This window comes from Arachis ipaensis, chromosome B10, assembly GCF_000816755.2.
Source record: "Arachis ipaensis cultivar K30076 chromosome B10, Araip1.1, whole genome shotgun sequence".
NCBI lineage: Eukaryota > Viridiplantae > Streptophyta > Magnoliopsida > Fabales > Fabaceae > Arachis > Arachis ipaensis.
This window is the reverse complement of record NC_029794.2, coordinates 38,128,883-38,137,936: the sequence shown is the minus strand read 5'-3', so window position 1 is coordinate 38,137,936 and position 9,054 is coordinate 38,128,883.

Sequence of the window (9,054 nt, the reverse complement as noted above, 5' to 3'; positions counted from 1 at the left end):
ACAGAAAATTAATTGAAGGTAAAAATAATTCTTTGCATTAGTAAATTCCAAAATCAAAGATATCCATATGTAACTCTGAACAGGGTAAATGGATGATTAAAAGAGTAAGGAGATAAGAAAACAAACTAGAATGATAGAGACTTCAACGGAGGTAGTAACTCTATGGCATTTCCACATCAAAAGCATAAAACTCTAAAACTATGAATGTGAAGAACCCTAGAGGAAGTAGTATTTTTCTCTCTCAGATTCAAAACTAAAAACTAAAAATTATGTTAAAGTGAATGTGTCTTGAGTCTCTGCTTGTCCCTTGGCTCTAGTCTGTGTTTTTGGACCGAAAACTGGGTCCAAACTCAGCCCAAAATCGCCCCCAGTCTTCTGTACTTTCTGCACGTGGCGCACGTCACGCGTACGCGTTGATGGTCTTCTTCGCATGTCATGCGTACGCGTCAGGTACGCGCACGCGTCGCTATGGAATGCACCAAGTCACGCGCACGCGTCAGGTATGCACGTGCGTCGTTCCTTGCTGGCCAGCTCTTTAGTTTCTTATGTTCCTTCCATTTTTGCAAGCTTCCTTTCCATTCTTTAAGCCATTCCTGCCCTATAAAGCCTGAAAACACTTAACACACAGATCACAGCATCGAATGGTATAAAAGGACATTAAAAATACACAATTTAAAGGCGTAGGAAGCAAGTTTTCAATCATAGAACAGAATTAGGAAGGAATTGTAAAATCATGCAAATTATATGAATAAGTGTGCAAAGAATTGATAAAAACCACTCCATTTAGCACAGAATAAACCATAAAATAGTGGTTTATCAATCTCCCCACACTTAAACATTAGCATGTCCTCATGCTAAGCTCAAGGAGATCAAAAGAATAAATGGGGAAAAGTAAGACTCTTGTAATGCAACCTATGTATGTGAATGCAACTATATGCTAAGATGTTTCTATCTACTTGGTTAAAAGTAAACAAGTTCCTCAAGACAAACATAAATCAGATTCCGCTAATTCAAATCATGCAATAAAAGATAAGTAAACTTGTAAGAAGATAGCTCATGAAAGCAGGGAACATAGAATCAAGCATTGAACCCTCACTGGTAGTGTATATGCACTCTAATCGCTCAAGTGTCTAGGGTTAATCCACTCTACTCTTCTCTAGTCATGCTTTCTAAAACCTTGTTCTTCATCTAACCAATCAACAAATATTTAGTGTACAAATGCAAACATCATGAGGTCTTTTCAAGGTTTTAATGGGGCTAAGGTAAGGGTGAGGATATACGTATAGCCAAGTGAGCTATATTATGAATCTTTGACTAACCTAAGTTCTCACCTAACACACACTCTATATAATTCTAAAATCATACCTAGCTACCCAAAATCCCACTTTTTCATCACATACTCATGTATCAATTTTTAATTCCATTACATATGCATTGATCTTTTATTGAACTTAGCATTGGGGTGGTTTTATCCCCTATTCATTTATTTCTTTTTATGTACTTTTCTTTTCTTTTCTCTCTCTCTTTTTTTTTGATGATAATGAAAGCAAACATAACATATCAATGCACATGGTTTTTCTGGTCTCACATGAGTATGAACCCAAATTCCCAATACTTTTGTCAATAAAACACAACACAATTTTATCAACCTAAGTTCCCACAATTCCCCACACTTAATTGATACACAATCTCTATCTTAAGCTAACCAAAGATTTAATTGGGATAATTAAATATTTTTCCGCTTAAGGCTAGTGATGTGATAAAATACAGAATAAATGGGGATTAAAAGGCTCAAAGTGGCAAACAACGGTAATTGAAATGGTAGGCAATCTGGGATAAGTGAGCTAATAACAATCAATGGCCTCAATTATATGTATGCATGCAAATACACTAAATAATGGACATATAGAATGGAACAAACCAAAGATTGCAATCATAGAGACGAAAACACACAAGAATAAAAATCATGGTTAAATAATGTAACCATATAATTAAGCTCAAAATCTCACAGGTTGTGTGTTCTTAGCTATAAATCATGTTCCAAATTACAATCTTCAAACAAGTTTAACACCAATCAATTTAAATTAGTGAAATGCTATAAAATAGGGTGTTGAAAAGAAATTTATTACTTTGACCAAGCAAAACATACATGCAAGCAACTATTATCATGCAATCTATCCTATCTAACAAAAAAAAAAGTCAAATGTTGGTGTTAAGAGAGAGAGATTACCTCCGGAAGTCAAGGACTGACTTTCCCACACTTAAGGCTTGGCACGGTCCTCCGTGCCATCAGTAAGGAGCAAGGTAAGGCTGGAAGCATCGCCTCCACTGTCTAGTTCGCCATGGCTCCCTGTGCTACTGGGTGAAGGGGAATCCGGGGTGTCCTTCTGTTCCGGAGGTGGGTGAGTACCAACAATGAGTTCCTTCAGATAGTTGTATCGGCGCTTGTTGTGGCGCTCCAATTGCTCCATCCGCCGGTCTTGCCGGTCGAACCTCTCAAGGATCTGAAGGAACATCTGATGGGTAGACGGTACTTCTGGTGTGGATGATGGTGGAGTAGAAGAAGGAGAAGTGTCCAAAGATGGGCCTGGTGGCCGGCTCCCAGAGGGAACTGGGGGTCTGATGTACTTCCCACTCAGGACATACTGATCGGCCCTTGGGATTATGACCTTCGTGTCTCCTGCCCGATAGGACACCTGCTACAGAAACTAAATCTGAAACCAATGCGGGGAAGGGCAGGTTACCTGCTATCTGCACATGTTCCATGGCCTGCCGGATGTGCTGGGGCAGGTTAAGGGGTTGCTCTGTCAGGATGCACTAGATGAGAACAGCCATGTCCGCTGTGAAGGTGGATTCGTAAGTTCTCGGAAAGATATAGTGGGACATAATCTGTGCCCACACGCGAGGCTCCAAGGTGAGTGATGATGAGAGAACTTTTGTTGATATAGAATTTTCTCAATTGAATGAATTCTCGTTGTAAAGTATAGTTCTACACCAACAAAGAGTCCTCACATACAAAAATTTTGGTTGTCACGAATAACAAACCCCAATAAGAATTAACCGGAGTATTTGGACTCCGGGTCGTCTCACGAGGAGTTACAATGAAGTGTATGCTTATTGGCTATGAAGATCAAGGGGGGTTTTTGATTGATAAGAGGGCAAGAAATAAAATGAGCAATTAAAGAAAGCAATTAATAAAGAGAGACATTCATGGCAAGAATTGAGATCATAGGCTTTCTATCCTAGTCATGCAATGATTAATTCATCTTACTTAGTCAACTCCAATAAATAGGGAGAAAGTCAAACAAGACTAATCAATCATACCACAATAATAACAAGAATTTATCTTATTACGTCATCTCCAACATTGGAAGAAGGTATCATATTATCTTCCATGAGAGGAAGTCTAATAAGACTAGCTAATCTCAATCCAAAAGTCCTAATCAACTTACAAATTAAATTAGTAAAAGATTAGCATCAATGGAAATAATATTAGCTAACAACTCTAGATCACCAACAAAAGTTGGGTTTTCATGACTCAAGATTGCCCAATTACTCTTTCCAAGCCAAGAATGCTCAAAATCTACTCTAAAGCCCAACCAAGCATTTTGTCAAACACTTGGTGAGTACAAAGGGAAAGCATGGTAAATGTGCAAGAATAATAAAATCTACCAACTACCAATTACAAGAAAAGTAAATCAACAACTCAAATCATCAATAAAAGAACATCAAACATTAAATTTCATTAAAGAAAAGATCCAAATCCAACAAAAGGCTCATGAACATAAAAAAAGACATAAAAGTAAAATTGACAAGAGAACAAAGAAGAATAGAGTAGTAGCAACAAGAAATTAAAAGGAGAAACTAAATTAAAACAAGAATTAAAAGTTGGATTTAAGAAAATTAAACCTAAACTACCCTAAAATCTAGAGGGAGGAGAGACCCTCTCTCTCTAGAATTCTACCCTAAAACATGATGAAAACTAAACTATGACTACTTGGTTCATTCCCCTTTCAATACTTGGGTTCAATAGCATCAGAAATGAGTTGGATTGGGCCCAAAATACTTCAGAAATCGCTGGGGGCGATTTCTCTTTAGTGGGCCACGGACAGCATCAGCGCGCACGCGTACATGGCGCGTGCGCGCCCCTTAACGCGAAATAATATATGGCAAATTTTATATCATTTCGAAGCCTCGGATGTTAGCTTTCTAACGCAACTAGAACCGCCTCATTTGGACCTCTGTAGCTCAAGTTATGGTTGATTGAGTGCGAAGAGGTCGGGTTTGACAGCTTTACGGTTCCTTCATTTCTTCATGAGTTCTCCCACTTTGCATGCTTTTCTTCTCACTTCTTCCATCCAATACTTGCCTTATGAACATGAAATCACTTAACAAACATATCAAGGCATCGAATGGAATTAAAGTAAATTAAAATCACCAATTTTAGGGCCTAAAAAGCATGTTTTCACTTTTAAGCACAAATCAAGGGAGAATTGCAAAACCATACTATTTCATTGAATAAATGTGAGAAAAGGTGATAAAATCCCCCAAATTAAGCACAAAATAAACCACAAAATTGGGGTTTATCAAATTTCCCCACACTTAAACCAAGCATGTCCTCATGCTAAGAATAAAGAAGGACAAGAAAAGGGTATGACATTTATTCAATGCAAATAAACTATATGCACCTATCTACATGCATGCAACTAAATGCAATATGACTCTATCTACTTGGTTAAAAATAAATTAATCTCCAAGAACATATATAAGCAAGTATAGCAAAGGTCATATGACGACTCACAAACTCTACCAATTCAAATATCAAAATGAAGTTCAAATAGACTTGCAAGAAGAACGCTCATGAAAGCCGGGAACAAGGAATTGAGTATCGAACCCTCACTGGAAGTGTATCCGCTCTAGTCGCTCTAGTGTATAGGGTCGATCACTCAATTCTTCTCTAATCATGCTTTCCAAGATTTGTTTTTCTTCTAACAATCAACAGTTATTCAATGCATGCATACATTCATCATGAGGACTTGTTCATAGGTTGTAATGGGGCTAGGGTAAAGGTAAGGATGTATATGGTCAAGTGAGTTTGGAATTTGAATCTTTGATTAGTCTAAGCTCTCACTAAACACATATAACAACCTATACAATTCTAATGCACAACCTAGCTACCCATGATTCTCACTTTTTTCACATACTCATGCATTCTCTTTAATTCACATTCCATATGCATTGATTTTTATTGAACTTTACTATGGGGCATTTTTGTCCCCTTTTTATTGTATTCTTTTTCTATATATTTTTCTTTTTCTTTTTCTATTTTTTTCTATATATATATATATGTGTGTGTGTTTTTTTTAAGTATATACAAACGTATCAATGCATATGGTTTTACATATAGTGCATGAATATGTACCCAATTCCCAATATTTTCAACAAAAATAAAAATTACACTTTTACCTCAACCAATGTCCCAAATTTCCCATAACCATATAATACACACCCTCACTAGCCTAAGCTAATCAAAGATCCAAATTAAGGACATTTATTGTTTTTCACTTAGAGGTAGTGATGTGCTATAATTAAGAACAAAAGGGATTAAAATCGGCTCAAAATTGGCTAACAATGGTTGATGAAAGGTAGGATATTTGGGTAAATGAGCTAAATGAAATGATGGCCTCAATCATATAAATGTATGTATACATAGAATAATGGACATAAAGAATCAAACAAATTAAAGATCACAATCATAGAGAGAGAACAATGCACACAAGAATGAAAATAAGTGGTTATAAAATGTAACCAGACAATTGGGCTCAAAACTCACATGCTTGTCTTCTTAGCTCAAAAACCATGTTCCAAAATAAATTCTTCAAGCAAGTTCAACAAGAAAAAATTTTGCAAATTGGTAGGGTGCCCTAAAAATAGTTTCTTGGAAAAGAAATCATCACCCTAACCAAGTGGTCCTAACATAAAAAGAAGTAATAAAATATATACAAATTCTAACTAACATATAACCTATCATGCAATGCAACAGCTAACCAACAAAGATAAAAATTGAAAAAATTGGTGTTGAAAGAGAAATTGTTACCCATGGAGGTCGGTCGGACGACCTCCCCACACTTAGAAATTTGCACCATCCTCGGTGCATGCAAAGAAGAGCAAGGTGGACGGGTTGCTAGAATTGATGAGCTTCTTCAAAAGGTTATGCGTATGGACTTGTTTATTGCCCCATTTAGAAGCTTTTCCTTTTCTTTCCTTCTTGGTGGCCAACCTCAAAGGAGAGAAAAAGAAAGAAAATTAAGCCTACAACAAAGATATGAAAGCAATAGAACATAGGCAGGGGCTAATGCCAATTAAGAGTAGGGTTCTCACTACATGTTAGCTACGCATGTGAGTGAGGAAGCAATATAGGCAAAGGGCATATCAATTAATACTTGATGCAAGAGTAAAGTCAAGGCATGAAGAGAACTCAAAAGCATCAAGTTCGACTAGAAAGAGTGGGTCATGAAAGACATGTAAGCTCATATCAATGCACAAAGAATATAAGGATCATCAAAAGTTAAGCACTGAATTAAATATTTCATTACCCATCAATATCAAACAAGTCTAGAAGCACCAAGATTAACCACGAAATTCTCAACAATTGAGTAAGAGAATTCAACACCATTATTAAAATAAGAAACTTAGAAAAGAAGATAAGAACAAGCTATAAAAACAAAATTAAAATGCAATAAATGAAAATAAGCAAATGTAATAAAAGAAAATAGAAGAAAGGAAATTTTTTTTTTTACCGGCGCGGACGCGTCATGCATGCTTCCGCGCCGATGCACAATTTGGCTAAAGGATGCATACGCGCCAGGTGCGCGCACGCGTGGGTTGCAGGCACAGGATAGACACAAACTGGGCATAACTCTCTAGGACATGTACCAGGAAGGTAGGTGATTCTATCGGCGCGCACGCGCACAGCGTGAGTGCACGCGCGTTACGCAATTAGCTTCAAGGGCGCGTACGTGCCAGGTGCGCGCACGCGCGGGTAGTTTTGTGCCTCAGGCATGGTGCTGGCGCAGTGTAGGCGCAACTCTCGGGTCAATGTATGGAGGGGTGAGATTTTTGCATCCACGCGTCCGCGTACATGGCGCGTCCGCGTGGATGGTTGAAAATGCTTGAGGCGCGCGTACGCGCCAGATGCGCGCACGCGCGGGTTGTTGCTCTGTTTTTCAAAATTTTTCCAAGTTCTTGCACCAATCCAAGCATTTCAAACCTCCAAACAGCTACCAAAACACCATAAAACCTTATTTAACCTACTAAACTACCAATTATACTCAACAAACTCAACAAAACATGAAATTAAACTAATTACCAATATGTACAAAAGGGAAAAATGAAATGAAATTACCATGGTGGGGTGTCTCCCACTTAGCACTTTTGTTTATTGTCCTTAAGTTGGACTTATGGGGAGCTCTTCTTAAGGTGGCTTGTGCTTGAAGCTATCCGTGAATATCCACCAATGCTTGAATCTCCAATAAGCCTTAGTCTTCAAAGATGATAACTCCAAGCCTTGATGGAGTTCTACACAAACCATGGACTCCCAAATTTGATTTTCCTTGTGCGATCCGGGATCCCACACTTTGTTTTGACACCCATCTTCAAATTGATCATCATAGTTCCACTTGGGTGGCATAACCTTAGAATTCTCAAAGAAGCTTCCAAACATTCTCCTAGACCCATGCCATTTGGTTTTACACCAACCATTGCTATTCAACTTTGAGCATGCAACCATCATGAACTTAGAGTGATGTGTCCAACCACTACACAACTCTCTCCTACTCTTGACTCCACAAAGAGCTCTAAGTTGCCCATCAGTCTCAAGCAAACCATATTCAAGTGAGAAATTAAAGCTTAGGGATAAGAATTTTACCCACTTGAATGTTGTATTGGATGGTGACTTAGGAAGGGGTGGTCCTAATGATCTTGCAAGTTCCACTCCCTTGTGCTCTTCTTTGACTACCTTCACCTCTTCACAAGCTTCTTTAAATTTAACCTCTTCCTCTTGGTAGCTCTCTTCCAATTCAACATCTTCTTCATTGCTTACCAAAGGCATGGGAGGTTGTGCATCTTCTTCTTTGATCTCAATTTCAAGCCCAATGGAAGAGGATTCAATTGTAGATAGGAACTCCTCAATGATTGAATCCATCTCTTGATCAACCTCTTCAAAGTTTTCTACCATGATATGCCTTAGAGGTTGTACACCCTCCTCATCATCAATATCAAGCTTCTTGAAAGAGGGCTCTATAATGCTACATTCCCATGGACTTCCATCATCTCCTAGGTCTTCAACTACTCCTTCCGGCTCAATTGTCTCATCTTTCTCCCCTAGTGGCAATTCTTTCTTCAACTCCTCTTCTTCATCATGAAGCTCTAAACTCACTCCCTCACTATGCTCCTTAATTGTCTCTCCACATTCGTCAATGGGAGTGTCTTGGTTACTTAGACTTAGTCGGGAGGAGGCCATATTGCTAACAGCTTCCACTAGGATAGCCATCTTGGCTCCTAGCTCTTTAAACTTCTTTTCATCCTCCTCTTGTTGCCTTAGGATATGAGATTCAAGATCTCTCAATTCATGCGTGGGGGCTTCATCGGGAGGTGATGGTGGAAGAGAAGGTTCATTGTTTGGGAGGAAGGTTTCATGATCGGAAGTTGGTTCACCTTGGTTAGGGTGTAGAGGTGTATATTGAGGTGGTTCTTGAGAGTAATTGTGTTGGAATTGTGGTGGTTCTATGTATGGTTCATATGGCTCATAAGGGGGTTGGTATGGTGGATAAGGATTAGGGTCATATGGGGGTGTTTGGTGGTAGGGGGCTTGTGAGTAAGGTGGTTCAAAGTCATGTTGAGGGGATGGCTCATAGGCATGTGGTGGTGGTTGTTGACAATCACAATAAGGGTCACCACATCCATTAGATTGATATGCATTAGGATGAGAGTTATACCCATAAGAAACCGGAGGGGTTATTGCCAATAAGGTTAATCAATCCCTTGAGGCTCCTC